The 22,570-nt window shown below is 37.7% G+C and overlaps 3 protein-coding genes across 9 annotated transcripts in view; 2 read left to right on the forward strand and 1 right to left on the reverse strand.

Annotated features, from left to right (window-relative positions):
* The window catches only part of ENTREP2 (endosomal transmembrane epsin interactor 2), a 168,644-nt gene extending 147,047 nt beyond the window's left edge, over positions 1-21,597 (forward strand). The window contains exon 16 of one of the 3 annotated variants that reach the window (XR_007379143.1): positions 21,485-21,597. The gene's annotated coding sequence lies outside the window, so the exon portion shown is untranslated. The remainder of the gene's footprint in view (positions 1-21,484) is intronic. The other 2 variants (XR_007379146.1, XR_007379145.1) reach the window with 2 other exon arrangements.
* The window catches only part of APBA2 (amyloid beta precursor protein binding family A member 2), a 90,315-nt gene that overhangs the window by 43,158 nt on the left and 24,587 nt on the right, over positions 1-22,570 (reverse strand). For 2 of the 5 annotated variants that reach the window (XM_048956416.1, XM_048956412.1), the window contains exon 2: positions 22,046-22,135. The exons of 1 other annotated variant lie outside the window; for it this stretch is intronic. The gene's annotated coding sequence lies outside the window, so the exon portion shown is untranslated. Of the gene's footprint in view, positions 1-2,979; positions 3,022-22,045; positions 22,136-22,570 lie in introns of all 5 variants that reach the window. 2 more of the 5 variants (XM_048956415.1, XM_048956414.1) reach the window with 2 other exon arrangements.
* MPHOSPH10 (M-phase phosphoprotein 10) overlaps positions 21,509-22,570 on the forward strand; it is a 45,582-nt gene continuing 44,520 nt past the window's right edge. The window contains exon 1 of the mRNA XM_048956426.1: positions 21,509-21,606. The gene's annotated coding sequence lies outside the window, so the exon portion shown is untranslated. The remainder of the gene's footprint in view (positions 21,607-22,570) is intronic.

Below are 22,570 nucleotides of genomic sequence, written 5' to 3' on the forward strand. Positions count from 1 at the left end.
AGAACATGAGCCTGCCATGAGTTTGTTGGATTCTGCAGTCGTTTGATTCCCCAAGGCCAAGCTACATCAGCTACATGTTCCCTTTTCAGTAGATCTGATACTACAAACAGTGAGAAATCATGCAGAGCTATATAACTGGAGTGCAGGCTGACCTGCTGACTCTTCTAAAAGCAGGTGTAAAGAGGATCCTTGTTTCCAAAGGAACACTGATTCACCTGTGTAATGCACAGGTGACTAAGCCTGTAGGCACTGATTTCAGAGAGGGCACAGTGTCTCCAATGAAAGAAATGTAGGGGGACATACAGCTGAGTATCTCTGATCTTCTTCCATGTACGCTCCTTGTCTAGTGTGTTTGGAAGCAATACGAATGTATCCTGTAGTCAGAACTATCAAGGCAAAACTAAATTAGGGATCAGTTGTGCCATTCTTCATCATGAATGGCACCTCCATTTTATGAAAATTCACAAGTGTGAAAATTCTCTTACTGTCTCTGAGTAAGGCTGCTGCAGCCTGACAGTAAGTATTAGTTGGGTCTGTTAAAAAATGTTCAGACTTTTCTCTAAAGCTTTTGAATAACAACAAGAAAAATAAATACACAGCCATATTGCAACCCATTATTTCCAGGATGGAAAAGATCTGGGACAGAAGCTTCAATTATTTGTTAGGGTAAATAGAACTACTGTTTTTTATAATCAGGATCTAGATATGCATTTGAAGTAAGTACACATGCCTTTTGCTTCATACATGCTCAGCAGGTCCAGCATATCCTAATGCCTGTTTTTATGGGATTTTTTGGGCGCATAAATGATTCAGAGGTGCTGTTGTAACTGGGTACCTGTAATTCTAAGAGATGGCCAATGCCCCCTGCCTTCAAGGAAAGTTCTTGGAGGAACAAAGCCTGCCACCAAACACACCCAAGAAATCTGGATGTGTTGTAGTCCTCAGCTCCAGACCCAGTGACTTGAGGTTTCATTTGAAGTTGGGCTGTTACTTTTAAACCAATAAAATGGCTTCACTTGCATATTTGAAAATATACCATAAAGGATGGTTTCAAGTAAGGAAGTGCCTGAGTGCACAAAATATGAATTTCTAGCAGTTTAGACCTGTTTTTGTTTGTTTGTTCTGCTGTGAAAACTGAGACTGAAAATCAGACTTAGGTTTAGCATTGGTGGATAGAACTCCAATCACCCACATGAGCCTAAGCCAGCAGCTCATGTGGTTTTGTCCACAGCACTTTGCCTCTTATGTTGTATGCTGGCCAGTCTAAGTTTTCTACATATTGTAATCATAGAAGCACAAGTACTTAGGTAAGCCACAAGATGATGATTCTATGATTCCTTCATATTTCTGTTATGTTCCAACAGAATTTTCTTCCCAGCTCTCAAAAGGAACAGAAGAGCTAACCCGAGTCACACAAATCTTAAACACTTTTGCCATCTAAGATATTTCAGTTCTTACATACTTGACCTCTTCTAGTTAGTGTGGCCCAAAATAAGTGGCACATACAAAATGCTGGTAGAATTAATGTCAATCTGCAATTAATGAACATTTATTAGGGAACTAGAGGAAAGGGTGGACAGCATCACTTTAAAACATCAAAATTCAAAAGAAAGAAGTTCTCCAGCCTTTAACAATTGATACATTTCCCCTTAAGCAGTATCTACTAAGACATAAAATTCAGGTATTGCTAGTAGCTATTCTTGCAGCTGGTTAGCTGGAGGCATGTAGCATTGGCCATTCAAAAATGAATTGTTAACCATGGTCCAAAAAATATAAAAAGACATGACATCACCATTCACCACGCTTGTGTGCTTAAGTCTGAAATAATAATAATAAAAAAGTCAAAATGCACAACATACTTAAAAGGGTTTATGAAATTCCAACAGTTTTCCAGGTGAAAATAGTCAATAACAGATACTGCTGAGTACTATTTGCAGTGGAACGCAGAACAGGCTTTTAAGATCTGGAAATTCTATGGAATTCTCCCAGCAATGGAATCTCTAAAATCTTGCTGAAAGCCATTAGCACCCTCCCTATGCCATTAGCGTAAGAGGATTAGATTGCATTTTTCTCCTGTTAGCACAGTATTGTCTCTTTCAAACCCAGGAATACTTGAGCTGCTGGCAGATTTAGTAAACAAAAAAAACCAACCAAACAAAAAAAAACCACAAAACAACTATTGAAATGATACAAAAGTAGACTATTGTATTAATTCTTTTCAAGATAAAATATCTTGTCTCTGTTAAGCAGAATCAGCAAGTTGCAAGGTTAAATTATGAGACGTTTTACAGAATACAGATTTAATAATAATAGTAAATCATGAAGATAATCAAGGGTTTTATTAACAGTGAATTATGTCATGGGATTTAACATTTGCAAGCTTTGAGAAAATATCTGCAGCCTGCAGCTGTGTTTCAGGCACACTGCTCCATAGCAGATGATCATCTCATTTAAAAAGCAAAATTAGAAAGATCTTCCCTCTGTCTAAGGCATGCATTGTGTATCAGTAAATACTCTTCAGTTTGTAAAACTGGCTAGAGGATAAATACCTGTCAGTCATTTTTTAGTAGATGCTCAAGATGGCTTGAAACCTATACAATATCAGCTTTTCCATCAGTTGTCAGCAGAAAAATTGCATGCATCTTATGAAAGTAACAGCTTCCTTAAATATGGATTTTGAGTGTGAAACTATTTAGATGCTCTGAATAATACTGTTATAGTCTAACAGGTTTGCACATAGTTACTGAAAGTGAAGTACCAACCGTAGTGATGTGCTTTAAGCTATAATTGGGTACTAGCATTAAAGATGAGCAGTGACATGACATGCGTAACCTCATGCTAGATTCTATACGAGCACTTTCAAGCAGGCCTAAGGAGCAGCACGTAACACTGGACTTTGGTGTATCTGGAGGAACACCTGCATGCATTGTGTTGCCTATCCGAAAGTCTGTTTTGTCCCTTGCATAGCAGAGTACTTACACAGTCATTTAGATCTGATGACACAGAATGCGCTGCAGAGATCTGCAAGTGGGATGAAAGGACTTTATCCAGAGAGCATAGTTAACTATCAGTCAAAGTATTTATTAAAATTCAAAAAATGCTGAACAAAAAATGTTGTCATTAGGAAGTACCGAAGTCACTGCACAAATTCACTTCATGTAGCAGGAGGTCAAATTGTTTGGGGAAAACTAGTAATTGAATACAAAATGTTTAACCTGAGGCACTTTTGAGTAAGGAAGTGCTCCCCAGAATTCTTTCATCTCTAAAGAGAGATGTAATGTGTTTACAGCTGAGCTGCTGAAAGCAAGCTTTCTGAAGTTCAAACACTTAATCTTTTCAAAGCAGGTAAAAATAGTAAGTTTTCTACAACATACAAATACCTTATGAGAAACAGACTGAATACAGTATAGCATTTCAATTGCAGAGTACTGTGGAATTTGACTACCAAGCATTAAGGCACTACAAAATGTAATGTCAGCTCCAGCAGCCCATTATTATTGCTCAATAAAGTACAAGACAGATGAGATCTCTATACTGATTCAGGATTTCATGTATCCTTCATGAACAGTTTGTTCAGTGTGTCTTCTCTCCAAGAAACACTGTACTAAGGAAAAATAGAACGCTTCTCAGGGAGAAGTCCTGCATCTGTAGCCACAGTTACAAGTAAAACGTACCTATAAACTATGATTGACTCAAGAACCTGAATAAATATTAAGCTTAATTCTTTATTTGAAAACAAATGAAAGAAATGAACTTTTCAAGTATTTTATAGCCCTACCCTTTTGCTAGCTTACTGGTACCCAACTTTATGTCTGCATTATTCTCACCAGTGTGTGTCAGAGTACTTAGAGCACTACGAGCACTTAGAAACCTTTGAAGGTGGTTTCTGAGAAAAGTCAAGAACTTTATGGTCACTAATGGCCAGATAACAGCCATCTTACACCTAAATCACTTATCTTTATAGCAGAAGATTGCTGTCTAAAAAATGTTTCTTTTATTTAGGCCTTGCACTAGATCTGTGTTCTGCATGTCAAGAGCCTTAAATTAGGATATTTTCATTCTATCAGTACATGATGTGAATCTAAGCCATCCCAGTGCAAATTCTTTCTGCTGTTCACGCTTTTTTCTCTCAATTTATGACTTTGAAAAGGGGAGCATTCATGTTTGTTCCCCACCATAAAGATAAAAATTAAACGTGAGATAGCTGTAGTTCCTATAGTTTCTTTTACTGGTGTATTTTGAAACTTCTTCCTTCCTTCATTCCATTCCCATCTTTACCAAATCCACTGCTGAGACACACGAGTGGTTCCATCTGAAAAATACTGGAACTCTGGGGCTATTAATGCTGTACTGGATCTTTCTTGCTTAAGAGTACTGGCCTGATAACCTGTGCTGGGGACCAGATGGTTTTAAATTTCACAGATTTTAGATTTCTGCACACTATCACACGTCTCTCTTCTGTACTTTGGTATCTTATTCCTTGAGCAGTTGTCTGAAATGCTAGGTATGGTTTTGTTTCAAAATAACAGTTCCCCAAAATAAGGACCATCTTCTTGTTCTTCTCACAGAACTAAGCTGGCAACATTTTAAACAGGCCTCAAGCCAATGATTTAGCATTTGGTAATGCAGGGTTACTGAAAGTTATTGGCTCAAAGTAAATCACAGTTGTTGAACATCTTGAATATCATGCGTCTGTGTACTTAATGTAGGGATCAAAGCCAATCATCTGTAGTGCATCTATCAATGTAAAGAATGTTGTACCTATGGATAAAACTTGCTCCTAACTCGCTTAGAGAATGTTTACTACTTCATTTATCTTAGATGGGAAAGTAGCAAATGTTTTCAGGGTGTGCAGTTTGTTGATGAGAGGTGGGAATACCTGGAAGAAATGTTACAAGTTAGTTTCCGCAAAACAGCTGCATTTATTTTTCATCATGTTCAGATAGATTTCAGTTTAAAATATTAGATTTGTCTGCAGTTATTACAACTATGAGCCTTGAAGACTACTGTAGCAAAAAGCGATTAGCATATTTTTTTCTACAGTGCGTAGTTTCCTTGCAGCTCTGAATTTGATTTCATTGTTTCCAAAGCACGTGCAATTTCTTCTTGGCCTTTCATACGGTCACTGAGAAGAGAATACCAGTGGAAAAGAGGTGCTGAGGTTGAAAAGACTTGGCAGAGGGAAGTAAGAATTGCCTATGTTAATTGAAGCTGACTTCAGTATCTTTAATTATCTACCTAGCTTCTTTTTAGTAATTTCCAGGTATTTTCCAAACATACCCAAATATCCTATTTTTTCTCTAGCTGCTGTCTCTGGTAATGTTGCTCAGAATGTCAGTGCTGCTCAGCCACAAACGCTCACTGAGATGCTGCTGAAAAATAATGATAATTTCACCGGTTAAATGAAACATGTGAAAGTACTCTCAGACCACGTACAGGCAAATGAAATTCACACATGCATCTAAAAAAGCCAAAACTAAAACAAGAAGAAATAAAAATACAATCTGAAATATATATTCAGGATATTCACTTGAAATTCCAGTTTAATATCTTAGCCACAGAAGCAAATTTCCATGTACTCAGACTTCAGTGAGGATTGATAGCAATATCCATAAATAGATTCTATTTCTGTGACCCTCCTCACCCTCTCTGAAAGGACGGGTGAGATGCTGCCAATTTAATTTCCTTTCTCAATTTGAATTATCCAAGTCATATTTGCCCCGTTTTAATAGTCATGGAGGCTGTGCATGTGTGTGCATATGATACAATAAGCTCAAGACACCCAGGGTAGCTTTTTAAGCGAAGCTCGAAAATAAGCATTCTGCTTTGGCAGCTGACACCCACAGCACGAGGTGTGCAAGCTCTGCTAAACCAATTCTGCACCTCCTTAGTTTGGTTATCTGTAATACAGAATCAGAAAATGGCAGAAATTAATGTGCATGAATACTGAACAGATTAGCTGACCACATATAGTGTCTTAATTTGCCCATTCTGTACCTGAATTCAAAGAACAATCCAGAATACTTCCAAGAATCAGATGTCATAAACAATCCATCTAAGAAGCCGATCATCCAACACAGTGCAAATAAGATCCATCATATTCCAGTGGAATTCCTACGTCCTTTCACCACTTTCATTCTGAATGAGAAAGTTGAATTTCTCATCTACCTTACAAAGCACAGTAAGAAACTACATTAAAATGCTCAATACCCCAAGTAAACAGGTTTTGTTAATAACAGTTCATTTAACCAAAACTTGAAGAGAGAGATTGGCCAAGAGAGCAAGTTAAACTTTATAAATAGGCAGCAGCAGCTGGCTATCAAATTCCTTAACACATAAATATAATAATTCCAGTCACAAGTGGAAGGGAATTCAGAGTCTTCTCCCTGACTGTTGAGTGATGCAGAGCCTACAGGATTTGTGGCTTTGGCTTCTTGTAATGGCTACAAGGATGGGATCACTTACTGCTGATTTGGATCCTAACTGATACAGCTGTTAGTCTCCAACTGATGATTAACACTATTATTAACTTAATGTTTAAATAGTGTAAAACTAGATAATGAAGTAATCAGTGCTTTAAAAAATGTATGTCTAAGACATGAAAACATCAACTGATAGAGAGGACTTATGCTCTGCAAGGTATACACGTTTAAAAGGAATCCTGATTATTTTGCTCCCAGACTCTCCTTGAATGTTGATGAGCATTTTCAAAAGCATTTCCAATATTGTCAAAGTGGGGGATAATGTACTGTGTCTGTCTCTATATTAACTCAGTTTTAGTATTTAGTTAGGATGTCATTAACAATTTATTCTACTGATGCAAACATGCAACTAAAAATGCTTTTAATTTGAATGTCACCTACAAATCAAATACAAATAGAATTGTCCTTCAGTGTTAATTAAAAAATCTAAAAAAGCTTTTCTCTTATTTCCTTTAATTACTTCAAACATTTCCATATGAAAGACATTTTATTAGCCTTTTTTTTTTAAGCTCATGCAAAATAGCTGTAAAATAAAATTTTTACAAGCTTTGCTATTACTTATAGCTAGTAAGGATTTTAATTGAGTTTTATTGCTGAGCCAACACTAACAATTAGGACAGGAGGCACTTTACAAATTAATGTTTGGTTCTAATGTTCTTCCTGGCCGTTTTTAACTGGCTTTACTTGTCGTCCTTGGTCTTGCAGAGGTCAAAATTACTTCAGAGTATCCTCTCATTTTCCTTTTTAAAAATTTGCATTATTTGTAAGGGCTGTTTGAAAATAACGTGCAAGAAGACAACTGGACAAGTATATTCCTATGGCAGGAGGCAGGAGAGAGAGGCCTTGCTTTCCCTTAGCTCATGAGCTTGCAGCTATGAAGCCAGTTAATACCAACTACAGAGAAATGGATGCTGAAAATCAAGAACTTGTTAGATGAGAATCTTTACACAAAAAGTTTAAAGCTGTTCCTTTTTTCCATTTATTGCAATCATCTGTAAATGTCATATGGTTCTACTGAGGAAATGTTCATTTGAGGAGAAAAGATTTAAGTATTTACCTACTGCCATGGTATAACTTTAAGAGATTATACTCGCACATGGTGCTAAGCACACACTAAATGCCTTTCACTTCTTTCTTTCACATCAAGAGATTTTTTTTTTCATGCTGATACAGCAAAGCTGAGGACATGCTGCAGTAATCAATGCTGAAAACAGAAGCAAGGCTTAAAATGACTGCAGAGATGCTGTTAATAATGGGCTGTCTTGGACAACCAAAAGAGCAGTAAACATTTCCAGATTGCTTTCTGCTTGAAAATTTCAGCTGTTTCTTTAGGGGATATTTAAGAACATAGTATCATTGACTTCAGAGAATCCATATAAAAACACACAGCAAACTGCCACAACTACTTATTTCAGGATAACAAAAGCATAAACAAGCTTTCTCCTAAAAATATCCAGCTTATCTTTGCTAAGAATATGTGTCAGACAATTTCAACATGAATTTAGACAGGAAACAAAAGCACACAAGGTAAATTAGGTCATGTTTGAACAACAGTCAATTTCATATTATCAGACTAACAAATTGAGCTGATAATGTAGCACACTGATGACAGCGTACTTGAATTAAAGCAGTCACCAGAAAAAAGAGTCTGTACAGAAAAGAATATTGTGTAGCATCTTCAAGGGAATTAAGAAGAGAAAGACATTCCAAGTATTGTCCAATCTTAGAAGATATTTTGCTTCATACTTGTACTGGAGTTGATTGTACTTAAACATGTACTTTCTCCAGATATGAAGTTTACATATTACAGGTTTCATCTGTGCAATTGTGTACTTGGCAGCATAAATACATAAGGTTTCTTATGTATTTTTCTAAAGTAAAGAGAATGCAAGACCTTTCATCCCTTGTTTCTCTCTTTATCCTTATTTCACCTTAAAAACTCAAGAACGTTTCCATGTGTAATTGCACAGTTTCTATACCTAAACCCAGACTGTGCTTGAAACTTGATTTTTAAATCTTGCATTCCATTTTCTTGTCTATCAATCTTCTTTTACATGCATCCGTTTTAAACAAGAAATTTAATTTTTACCTTACCACTCAAAGGAAAAACTATGGTAATTGTTCTTCCTGTGAAATGAAGATGATCAAAAACAGTGTAAGACTATGAACTTTTTTTTTTAATCTAGGTACAGGTAGGATGGAAAACACATTTTCAACGTAGTCACACCTATGCGTTTTCTCCAGCAATGAACAAGAACCTGCATGTTGTGCTTATAAAAATCTCCACCAGTGGAGGCGACCCACTGTTTTGCAGCTGCCGTGATGGTGCTGCTGCTAGGAAAATGTTGCCCATTCAGTCCATCTTTCATCAGCTCAAACAGATGGAATTCAGAAGGTGCTAAATCCAGACCATGCAGTGGGTGTGTATGGGACAGTCCAGCTAAGATTGACAATGTGCTCTACAGTCTTCAGGCTGGCATGGAGCCTGGTGTTACTGCTGTGTCAGAAGAAAGAGATTATCTTCATCTATGGCCTGACTCTGGAAGTTTGAGCTTTTAGCTTAGTCAGTTTTCACCATTGTTTCCAATGCATTAAAGCTGACATTCAGCTCTGTACAGTTTTCTGGTCATAATCCACTGATTCGTGCAGATGAGCTGATTGTGATGCTCTTCATTTTGTGGTATGACAGCTGTGCATAGCTGTCCAGAACATAGCTTGTCTTTCACATTCCTGTCACCACTTCTGAAACGCACCACCTACTGCCTCACTGTGCTCACATCTGCTGTTTGGCTTCCAGAATCATTCAGTTAGTATCAATCTGTGCCAACAGATGCCATTTTTTTTTGCAGAGAATTGCACCCCTTTGCTTCATTTGCACTTCCATGTCAGATACCATTGTGTCAGACTGCCCCTCTGCTACCATCCATCACATGGCAAAACAATGAAATGGAATATTGGTGGAAAGGTTCAACTTCTGCTGCCATTCCACCAACATCCAACTCTGATGTTGTGGGCAAATGTAGGAAAACCAGAGGCTACTTCTGGAGGACCCCTCATATATGCATCCATGAAATCGAAAAATAAATGTTTTTTTGTTTTTACAAATGGGAAAATTTTCATTGTCAAAAGGTATATATTACAAGGTTTCAACTATAAAACAGTTTAGGCTTCAGCTAAAAGAGTAAAAGTACATTCAACAAGCTCAAAGACTAGCTTCCTACAATTAAAAAAAAGTGTAGAAAGCAGAAGTCAAGGATTAAAGTCCTGAATTTCAACCAGGCTATGATGTCATGCACGTAGAACTACATTCTAGCCATTTTCAGAAATGCAAGAATTTAAAGTTTATTTTAAATCAAAATGATTTTAAAGGAAATTTCCTGACATTTTCTGTCAGGCTGATATTTTCGTAGGTGTTTGGTGCCTTTTATTTATACGTCTTTGTGAGTGTGAAATAATTTTTCCCCAGCTTAGAATGACAAATGATTTATGTTCACTTTCTATTTTATTCTGTGAATCCCCTATCCTGGCATCATTTTCCTCCTTCCATTTAAAAAAAAATCCTAGTAGGCTGCTGGCAACGCCTTTCATTTCTCCTGTCTCTTAGCAGCACATTACAATCTACATATTTTTATTAGTTTTTCATATAGACTTTATGCTGTTACAGAACATTGTTTTATAGCTGCTAGCACAGGGTCAGTCTCTAGCTGTTAGAATATAAAAAGTGCTAGTATCTGGTTGATTCGTTACAGAGGAATAAGGCTGTTGAGAAGGGTGATTCCTTCCATCCTTTTTGGGAACGTGAATGGTATTCAAGAAGAAAAGTTCAGATCCTTCCTTCTAAGATTTCATTGCAAGCCATGTAATAGCAATTATATTTTCCCTACTTAATTTTCCTTTTCTCTATGTTATGTTACTAAGGATTTCTTGAGATTCTCTGGCCATCCTGAGGCTAGATTTACTTCTTTAACACAAGTGTTAACATGCTTCTTTTTCTTACAAGGATTCTTTCCCATCATACAGTTGCCATGACTAACGCTTTCAAGGTCAAGTGAATATCAGGAGCTAAGCTGTTAAAGCAAAACAAATGCTCTATCGAGACTAACTGGGAAGATTTATTTATCTGTTCTATTTTTCTTAAGTGCAGGACTGGCACAATCTGCAGCACTGAATGTCGCATCATATGTAATACTGTACTGATTAGCATAGTGCTAACACTTCATCTTGTGTGCTGAACACACCTGCAGTCAGCCCAGCCCACCAGCAGGGATGTCTTGAATAGGGAGAACTGCTCAGGCTTTCCTCTTACATGATACATTCAATGAATCTATGGGATGAAATTCTAGGCTAGCATCAGTGGTTTTCTAAATCATTTGCTTCCCTCACATAATCATTAATAAACCTTACTTGAAGGGGTTTTGTTGTTGTTTTCAGATGGTCTTTGACTTGATCATGTGAGCATTATAAATTACTCTATTTTTATTGTGGAATAGATGCTCCCCTTCACCTTCCCCAGTGGAGATAACCTGTCTACCTACTTCTGCCCTGAAGGGTGCAAGAAAGGTTGCATTATAACACTGCTTAAAGCAGCTGTTGCAATAGGCACTGTATATATGCCTCACTGGGTACATCAGAACAGACTTGAGGAATGAAATCCATGAAAGCAGAGAAAGAGGTCTGCATGAGAAGAAACAGCTTAAGGTCTAGAGATTAATCCATCACCAACTTGATTCCTCCACTGCAAGTTAGAGGCCCATATATGGTCAGTTTTATTTAGCAAAGCATTTGAATATTTCACCCAAAATGATTTCAAAGTAATTTTTTACTTGTATTTATCTCAGCATTTCCTCAGAAGTAATAAAATTTTAAATAAGTACACAACACATTCACTACAGGATTAGGGAACAGAAGCGAAAATATCCAGTAGATGCTTCTGTGCTCTAACAGAAAATATATTTTCTTTCAGAAGCTATGAAATTACTCATAGATTTTGTTCACTCTGTGACCGAAACAAGTAATCAGTTCTTAAAATACTCCTTTTAAAACATTGAGCATCCCAGTAATTTTGCTCAGTTTTAATTCTGACAACCATATGAAATATGAGAGAAACTTTTATAAGTACACATTTATGTTTGGGATTGATAAGGAATAAAAATAAGCCTCCCAGAGACTAAACAAAAGGTTTTCACTCTCCCACTTCTTTTTCTTTAAAAATACATCTTACATTAAATCCCCTCCCACTGAAACATTGTTTCTGAAAAATGCCTTCTACCAAGAAGTTCAATTTCAGATGCCAGCAGCTCGCTCTGAATTGCGTAGGCAGTATGAGAACACTGTAGAAGCGTTAGCGTAGAAGTAACATATAAGTGCATGAATAATATCTTCTTACTGATGTAACTGTGAAATATGTTCTTTTGGCATTTATAATTAGGGGTAGAACAGATGGTGAAAGCTTAATACACCCATTAAAATAAATTATGCTGCCAGTGTTTCTTTAGTCTGTAAAACTTTGATTGGGTTGGCTATTTCTGGTTGAATTTTTCTGTTCTCCTTGATGTAGATCCTAAGCATGTGCTGGAAGATATTTTGTACTGCAACTGCAGCAGAAAAAAAAGGAATGTGAAGGGTAGCAATGGGGAATTCTGTCCAAGACTAACGACGTTTTCAAAAGGGAGAAGTCTGATTTAATTGTCTCCTCACTCCCCAACAGTCTTTTTCTTCATAAAAGAAAGTCTAGCTGTATTCCCTTTACTCCTTCACTTTTAGTTCTCAAAGCCTCAGAAACAATGCACGTTTCTTTGTTTCCTTCTTAAATGATCAGCAAAAACAAAGAGCTGTTATATGTACTGCTGAATTGCATCTCTCAAGTACAGAATGTGCATTTCATAATTCACACGTGCATTAACTGTTCGAAGGAACAACTGTGGTGACTGTTGGCTGCAGCTTTCTGTCACAGAACAGAAGACAAGGCAGGCATCTTATTTTCACCGTGCTCCCACAAGCACACACAGCTAGTGAGATGGCTCAGTAGCTGGGAGTACTCCATTGCCTCATGCTGAGCACTGAGGTTTAGGATTTGCCTTAGGATACATTCAAAGAAGTCTTGCTCTTCTGAAGGGAGGCATGGTATTACCTGCATTTCTCTTCTAGATAACTACCAACAGATGATGTAACACTAACTTAGAGGAAACTTTACGGTTTGGTTTATGCAAAAATATAATTGCTGCAATTTGAGACTGAAGGGTAAAAACTGCAATGGAGCCAAAGCAGAGATGATGAAATAGCTTACAACTATTTGAGTGGTGTGCACCAATTGGAATGTAATTAAAGCTCTGCTTGTTTGGGGGATTTGTCTTGAAGTATTCCACCTTTATCACTACAGTTCTAGTGGAAAGATACTGACATCATAGGAAGATATGCTTCTCTGATGAGCTTGTGAAAGACTGTTTACCAAGATAATGAGGATACATTCAAAGCTTTCTTGTGCCTAGGCCTTTGCCATTCTTCTCATCTCTGCAATGAGCTTTTCATATCAGTGACTCTCTATATTATGCTAGTAGCTGCAACTGCTTCCTATTATTGAGAAAGTAATAAATTCCTGCTTCCCAGTAACAGCAGAGACTTCAGTTGTCCTCAGCTACCCAAAACAACTGTATTAAAACTCCTAATTCCAGATCATGAAAGAAAAACCTCTATAATCTAACAACTAACAGAAACTCCTGTTTTGCTATGCACTTTTCTTAAAACTTTTCTATTCTGTCTATTCTGTCTATTTTCTTCTTTTTTATTGGAGAAAACATTTAGTCTGACTTCAGTCAAATGCAAGTATTTGCAAGACATGAAACAGACATTTATTTATTTATTTATTTATTTATTTATTTATTTATTTAAAGTGCTGGAATACATATGTATTATTTAGAGTATTGTAGTATTTTATATTCTGAAACAAAATAATAATTTTAGAACATGAGGTTGCACTTGACTCAGTCTATATCCAGAGACAATTTATTCAGAGCACTTAGAGGATGTGCATTGAATTATTCTGCAAATAAATCAGTAGAGACTGAAAACAGCTTTGAAAGCTGAGCCAGTTAGTGGTGTTGTTCAAGGCAACTGGCAAAGCAGCTCCAGCGCCAAACTCAGTGTTCCCAGAAGCCGTGGGATCCACAGGCAGACAAGCAGCAGTGTCTCCTTTCTGCTGCACATGAACTGTATGGGGGAAGAAGATGTCACCAGAAGAAAGAGCTGTTGTCACTATGTTTGACTTATTTTTGATTTCCAGGAGAGAATTTTAAGAAATACAGGCAGTCAGATTAGGATAAAAATGTGAAAGACACAAAACTTCACCAGAGGGTCTTTATTAACAGTGTTCTTTGAGCTGACTCCAACCAAATTGAGTCATTGAAAAAAATCTGATTTTTTTTTTTTGCTTGTTTTTGTGTGTTTTTGTTTTGGTTTGGTTATTTTTGTTATGTGTAATATAGACAGGAAGCATGTCTGAGGTTTAGAGAAGATGCAGTATACTTCAAATACTTGAATGAAATCAGGTGTCAGCTGTCATTTGTGCCTCTGAAAACCGTCCTTCAGCCTTTGCCATCTGTACCCTTTCTCACTGCCTGGAGACCTGCTGCTACTCTTATCTCTTTCCATGCCTGTGCTGTGTCTGATAAAGGGTTCTGCTGTGTGAAATGCATATTAGTTCACTGCTTGGATTAATAGTAGCCATCAGTGGCAACTGCATTCTAAAATAATCTTTCCCAGGAGAGCTAACTAGAGAAAGTCCGTACACATCACATTAACAGCATACCTTAAATATTACAATGCTTAAATATAGACCATGAATTCCTACATTAAATTATTACATATTCAAAAATGAAATGATATAGCCAGGTATGTATTCAAAGGGAGAAAAACAAGCCCTTTTGAATAAAAAGAATGGGAAAAAAAAACAAGTGTTAGATTTCAACAGATACTGCAGCAATTGAAGTGTGGGAATTAGTAACTGAGATTGGAATAATGTCCTCAAAAGCAGCTGTTTCATTTCTAGGAGCTACAGTTATTTTCTGTACTATATTCTGTACCATACAAGAGGATGCAGTGCTATCATAAAAGAATGAACTCTCAGGAAGTTTCCCTCATCTGGAAAAAAATAACTAGAGAAACTGACATCCTTGAAAACACTTTTCAAATCTCATAATTAATTGAAAATTCTGTACAAATTCAGTTCTTCAGCAGGGGGACAACAGGTAAATATCATGACCTTTCCTAGGAGGTTCCAAATTCATATTTAACCTACTGCCAATTCTGGGAGACCCAGATAGGAAAATAAGAGCAAAGTACTGATAAGAGTTCAGGAAGAGGAGTTAAAACAATTTACTGAATAACAATTCTATCCTAATGACTAAGAAAAGTTTTTCTCTATGCCAGACTTCCATTACATTCTTCAGCTGAAAATCTTTTTCTCTCCTCTGTCCCCACCGCAACTGCTCCCCATCCTTCTTGTTCTGGGGGCCCTGCACCTGGACACAGAACTCCAGTTGTGGCTGCACAAGGACAAAGCAGAGGTGGACAATCACCTCCCTTGCTCTACTGGCCACCTACCTTTAGATGTGACCCAGGATACTGTTGGCCTTCCAGGCTGCAAACGCACACTGTTGGCTCATGGCCAGCTTTTTGTTCATCAGGACCCCCAAGTCCTTCTCTGCAGGACTTCTCTCAGTGAGTTCTTCTCTCAGTCTGCACATATATCTGAGATTGCCACACCCAAGCACAACACCTTGCACTTGTCCTTTTTGAACCTCACTCTGTTCACGTGGGCCCACTTTTCAAGCCTGTCCATGTCCCTCTGGATGGCATCCCTCCCTTCTATTGTGTCAGTTGCACCACTCAGCTTAGTGTCGTCAGCAAGCTCAATCCCACTGTCTGTGTCATTGATAAAGATGTTGACGTGCACCATTTCCACAACAGACCCCTGAGGGACACCATTTGTGACCAGTCTCCATGTGACCAATCTCTTTTTAAACTGAATACAGTAAGAATTTCATAGTTACAGACCGAAGCATTCATGTTGCTTTTTTTTGTTGTTGTTTCAGGGTACATTATTACAGTATGCAGATTTTTTTGTCATTATTACAACATTTCATCGCAAAGATGGAATTCACATCAGTTTGGCATCCCCAAGCAGCCACCACAGTTGGGATACCGTTGCTTTTCTTAACTAGCATATTTCATAAGGCATCAACTATTAAGCAGAATATCACTCTCTCTTCCATCTGTTAAGAAAAGACTATCTCTAACTACTTCCATTGCATAGTAATTATGTTTTCGATTAAAGCAACGGGACATGTATTTTAGGAGAGGTACTGCAGGCAGGCAGGCAGTGAATCAAGAGAATGCACTGAGGTGTCTCTGTCTAAACAAGACTCAAATCCTTCAAAATCGTTATAGCTTTGCTAAGTATGGTTTTCCACATTTGTTAATTTCAATAAAAGTATGTAAATTTTAATAATAAATCTACTAAGGTGAATCTTCACTTATTTTACAAACTAATCAATTTTTGAAGTGGGTACAAATCACAGATGAAAACTAAGCAGGTAATTTGAAGCAGGTTGAGTTTAAATAATAAATAATAAAATACACTACACTTTAATCTGCTGAGCTCACTTCAGAAAACATGACACTTTCTGAACTGCTTGCCTCTGCAAATGCATGAAACAATGGCAACATCTGAAGGCTCATAAGAAAGCATCTAAACTGAAACTTCTTTTAGAGGACTTTCTGTTATGATTAGATAAGTGGCCAGGGATGTCCACAAGGTGTGGCACTTTGATAAATGAGAGAAAAATGGAAAATGAGAAAGGGAGGAGAAACTGGTAGAGCAAATGGAAAATGAAAAAGGATCAAAGGATAGTGACAGCTACTGATGAGAAAACCCACCCATGCAGCATAGACAAGAATGTCACCATTAAGGAACATGTTGTTGAAATAATGATAGGAGGCCTAGAAGATGAATTTTGCAGTGTGTCAGGTGATCTAAGACTATGCCAAAGTATTATTCTATTTTTGTCCTCAGGCTTACACTTGCAAAGCTCACAAATTCAACTCCCAGAGGAAAAATCACTGTAAATTGTCCAAAATTATCATTTATGTACTGTCATATCTTTAGAAATATCTACCTGTGAGCTTTTCAGTGGGGTAAAGCTACGACACACTGTGCATTTGTAAGACTAAAAATAAACATCATCAAATCGTTGACTAATCTCACTCTTAGATGGCAGTGCTGTGTCTGGGGCTTTGGGGCCCAAGCTGTTACAACTCTAGCTACAAACATATCGTGACTGTTCCAGTATACAGAACTGGTGCAGAAGATCTGCAGGCATAATTAAAGTGATAGGGAACTGTAAAACAAAAATGCCACCGAACAAGAATTACACTGATTCATAGAGACCAGCTAGAGTGCTCTGTGCCCTTACTCCTGAATCCCAGTAGGGCTCCAACAGCATCTGGATTTATGCTTTGTCATGAGACCATACCCACGTTCATCTTGAGCATTCTATGCAAGATTTGTAGTGTCTGCCCAGATGCATACAACCACTAATTCTGTATGCTTATCAAATTCTTTACCTGCAAGATTTTAAAAGTTTTAGTATTATCCTGAGGTTATTCTTCAACGCTGTTTTCTCATTCTTTGGTTGTGTTTTTCAGACCTCAGCTGAAACTCATCCAAACAGCTGAGCACAAAATGTCCTCAAGAACAGGAATAATTAAAGTGCACAGTAACTTTCTTCAAATGTCTCCTTAGCTTTACAGGAACTTTAACATTCTAAGCAACTGAAAACCAGCAATATGTTATTTCAAGTGACAGTTATACAGGAAGTGTCCTTAAAGCAGTCTCCATAGCACTGTTTTTTCCACAAGCATAGGTTTGTTTTATGTTATGCTGGTAATATGTATTGAATCATGCCTGGAGTTCTTAGCCTAACATGATTCTCTACAGTATTATTTCACGGATGAAAGAAATCCATATTCACCTATTTGTGCAGAGGCCTGAAGTCCTCCCAGGTGTGTCTCAAAATGGTTATGACATCCCAAGGGATGGGTTTTGCTTTTGGATCACTAATTGAGTTGATGGATGTGAACACTCATGCTGCTAGATAGCAAGCTACTGGCTACACTTCTAAGGAGTGAATAAATTATCCTGAGCTTAGCAGAAATTTATGCTTACAGAATAAGGAAGGGTACCATCTGTTCAAGAAGAGATAATATAAAAATTTTTGGTGTTAAATTGTTCACTTCTGATACAGCTGTATCATTGGTGCATACTCCATACACTGAAATTATGCGGAAGCCAAAATCTACCTTTTCAGAACAATGGCAGGAAATCACCTAGGACTGTATGCAAGGTGGATGTCACAATTTTGAAAACATAATGAATGCCTCTGGAGTAAATGTGAGGGAAAATCTGAATTCTTAATGGGGGGAAAAATGAGAAGGAAAAACTTTACTAACATCATTTATATGAGTTTGAAATAATTTCACATTACCTCAGCTATTCTTCAGAACAATTTTAAACTTGGACTAAGCAAGGTGTCTCACACCAGGAAACAGAGGCACTCTCTGTACTCAGTTCATTTCCATATTTCTAATAAAAGTCCTTACTAACTTCTGAGGACCGAAGTCCTCCTCTGTCTCTCTAGAGATCATACAGCCAGACCTCCAAAGTCATTCTAAGTAGGTTAAGGCAATGGACATGATGTGCATACAGAAGCTGAAAACACCCAACAGGATCCCAGCATTACAGTCTATATATTGAATCATTTTTATATCTTATCCATGATACTATCTAAAAAACTTAATTTGTGCATTCTTCTTGGGAAACTGTGATCACACCCTATACTCCATAAACATTTTCACTAATACTTACTGGAGATGATGCAAGCTAAGTTTTAATTACATTTTATCCTACTGGATGAAGGAAATTATTAGTGTAATAAAAAATCAGAAAAATAAGCTGGTAAATAGCATTTCATATTTATTTCTACTCTCCCATCTGAGAAGGATGAGAAATCTACACATTCCTCTTCCTTGTGTTGGCAGTTCACTGAGCCAGAGAAAATAGAATCTATTATGTTTTACTATTCGTATTACAGAGTATTTAGGCGTCATAGCTAAGTGGATGGTCAAATACAGAATAGTAAGATTTTCCATGTCCTATGAAGTTCATTATTTAACTACAAAGTAAAAGCCAGCAGACTCCTACAAAAGCGAATGCAAGGACTAGGTCAGTCACAGTAAGCACTAGCTCTTCTGTTGCTTTTTGCTTGTTTCTTTGTTTTGCAGGTGGGTTTAGTAAAGTTTTCAAAATTAATTTGCAGGATATAGATAAATCATTTCTGGTGTTTCATAGCATTGTATCCTAGAAGCAAGGGATTAGGCACAAGATGTTTATTAAAACTCATAGAATCTTTTTTGTTGGAAGGGACCTTTAAAGGTCATCTAGTCCGACTCCCCTGCCACGGACAGGGATACCTCAACTAGGTCATGTTCCTTAGAGCCTGGTTCAGCCTGATCTTGAATACCTCCAAGAACTGGGCCTCCACTACCTCTCTGGGCAAGCTGTTCCAGTGCCTCACCACTCTTATTGCAAAAAACTTCTTCCATATGTCCAATCTAAATCTCCCCTCTTTTAGTTTAAAACCGTTACCCCTTGTCCTATCACAACAGACCCTGCTAAAGAGTCTGTCCCCTTCCCTCTTATGGCTCCCCTTTAGGTACTGAAAGGCCACTGTCAGGTCACCTGGAGTCTTCTCTTCTCCAGGCACTCTCAGCCTGACCCTGCAGGGTAGGTTTTCCATCCCTTGGATCATTTTTGTGAGCACACTCCAGCAGGTCCACATCTCTCTTGTACTAAGGACTCCCCAACTGGATGCAGTACTACAGGTGAGGTCTCACAGTGCATAGCACAGAGACAGGATCACTTCCCTCACCCTGCTGGCCATGCTTCTTTTGATGCAGCTCAGGATACAGTTGGCTTTCTGGGCTGTAAGGGCACATTGCTGGCTTATGTCCAGCTTGCCATCCACCAGTACCCCCTTTCTGGCAGGACTGCGCTCCATCCTTACATCTCCCAGCTTGTACTGATAGCAGGGGTTGCCACGATCCAGGCAGGCACAAGACCTTGCACTTGGATTTATTGCATCTCTTGAGGTCCTGGGCTCACTGCTCGAACCTGTCCAGTTCTCACTGAATGGCATTAAAGGCCTTACTGAAGTCCAGATAGATGACATCAGTGTATCTTCTATCTTCCATTGTCCACTCATGTGGTTATGCCATCATAAAAAGCAACAAAGTTGGTCAGGCAGGGCTTGCCCTTGGTAAAGTCATGCTGGTTGTCCCATATCAGCTCCCTCAATTCCATGTGCCTTTGCATAGCTTCCAGGGAGAATCTCCTCCATGATCTTCCCTGGCACTGAGGTGAGGCTAATGGGTCAGTAGTTCCCTGGGGCATTCTTCCTACTCTTCTTAAAAATGGGTGCTATACTGCCTTTTTTCCAGTCACTGGGAAGTTCACCTGAATGCTGTGACTTCAAATATCATCGAGTCTCATCAGTTGGCTGATGAACAGAAAATAAAAACTTTAAAAGTTTTCACTTGAATAGCCATTTTTAAAAATCATTATTATTATTGTAATGGCAATTGGAAGCAGTGCTGTCAAGATAAGAGGTGATGCATTCACATCAGGGTGTGAGAAAATGATCTTTGCAGTGGTAGACTGATCATATATAAAAGAAATTGCTTTCACCAAGGTCAGAGGAAGCATCACAAAAATCAGATGACTTAATTAGAATATGTAAAAGAAGCTGACTTACATGCACATGATACTGAAAGAATATGCTACATATAAGCACATAAATAGAGAGGTGCTAATTGCTGGCTTGAATGATAGATAAAAAAGTATTGTCTGCGGGGGGAAACTGAATTTGTGTTTGATAATTACTGAGACTAAGGGGTGAAGGAAAAAAGACAGAACAATGAACAGGGCTGTACAGACCTCTACAGACAAAGGAGATTCCTTGGATGAATACCTTCAAAAAATATTTCAGGACACAGAAATGGATAGAATCATGACAGACTGGTAGGGGAGGGCACCATTTCAAGAAGGAAAACATGCTGGCAGTGGTGAAGACAGTTGAGAACAAAGCAGTCGTTCTGATCTTTGACTACCAGAATGAGAAATCTCAAAATAGAAAGCAACTCTACAGCAGTGTCATTGGAGGAATGCAATTTGGTCTAATAGCTTAAACATAAGAGAGGAATAGAAGTTTAGGGTGATGTTTCTACATCCATTAATTTTTGTATACATCTTCCTCAGTGTACTTAGCACCTACAATGTGTTGCTGCAAATACTGTGGCATCATCCTTTCTTCCATAAAATTTGTACTAGTATTTTTCCTATGCACAAAAGTATGGAAAAAATGACAGCAGTCATTAAATGAACAGGCATGCAGTCATTTTAAGTCATTGAGATCTCTACTTAACACATTGCATTTCTCAGTGCAACATCCATTCTCAGACGAAACAAGAGGACATTTGCCTGTTTTAGAGTTGGAGCAAAATGACCTATAAAGGTTTTTCACCCACTAGATTAATGACAACTGAACTTGTATGTTACTGTTTCACTCAGTACAAAATCTTAACAGTAAAGCTCTGCATGATCTCATGCATTTCTCTCTCAGTTAAATCAAGAGCCCATGCGTTCACTCCAATAGAGACATACTTCAGATATATTTTATATACTAGTGAATATCCTTATCACACTAACCAGAATATAATCATGAAACAAAAAATAAACTGATACAGCTTGGCAGATGAAATTAAGTATCTGTATTTGAAATATTACTCTCAATCTAAGTTTTTCATGCATACTTCCCTTAGTAAGCAGCTCACTATTTTATACTAAGAGTTGCATCTTAATTTGGATTTTTTTCTTTTTTCCTCTTTTTTAGGATTTAGACCAGACTCTTTAAGATTACTTCTATGAAAGAATACCTTAAGCAGCGCAGTTCAGGGGAACACAGACAATGTTTCTGCACAAGCTGGATAAGATTATGAAGAACATTCACCTAGAGTAAGTGATATCATTAGCATTCTAAATGTTTTGTGAATATTCATGTCAGTAATACTGGGTGCACTGTTAAATAACAACATTGTATAGGGCTACTTCAGTGTGAGCTAAATTCTCAGAATCCCAGTTTGTCAAGGGGCTTCTGTGCCTCCTGAGCTGCAGAGGTACTGAAGGTACAGAGGCTCACAGAGGTACAGGAACACACTTCCATGCTTTTAGAGCTACTGCTGTGCTTAGGTGAATAAGTGAAAGATTCCTTCCAGCACCAACTGAGGCAGAGTTGGGAGGAATTTAGTGGTTTGCTAAATCCGTTTTAACATATAGGTGATGAAGACAACTGAGGATCTAGTTGTAGCCACCATATCAGCATTTGCAGATGTGTTTAAATTTATGTCTGAGGTGACTTGCCCCAACAGTATGTGGCTGAGATGGAAATACTTACCAAGGATAAGAAAACTTTTCCAACAGTTTTACAGCTCTTGAGTTGTCCAGCTCTGCAAGGGATTTGGTCTTAGGTCTTCTAAAGCAGCTGCTGCAGCAATGCAAGCATGAATTTTTAAACAAAAGAAACAATAAATTAGAACCTTGCAAAAATTTTAGAGGAGTGAGTCTGCTTTAGACTCAAAATAATTTCTAGTGCTATTTCTAAAACTAAAATACCTTTGAAGTTAAAACTGTGTTTAAAAGGCATGCAGTCTCACATAGTAACTAAATGATCTCATTAAAAGTCCATGAAAGTTACAGCTCATATGGTGCATTTCCTAGATGCTGTACCCAAGACAGTACTTCTTCCTACCAAAGTCATTTAAATACGTCTCTGAGGTCAATCAGATTTTATTTTTTAATTGATCTTGCAGTAATAACTTGGTTCCATAGCATTCTAAACACATTCTCTCTGCTTATTGTGGTGTTTCTTTTACAATACATTTTATTGTATTTTACTTCAGATTATACAATCTGCCATTTA

The sequence above is a fragment of the Lagopus muta genome, chromosome 10 (genome assembly GCF_023343835.1).
Source record: "Lagopus muta isolate bLagMut1 chromosome 10, bLagMut1 primary, whole genome shotgun sequence".
Taxonomy (NCBI): Eukaryota; Metazoa; Chordata; class Aves; order Galliformes; family Phasianidae; genus Lagopus; species Lagopus muta.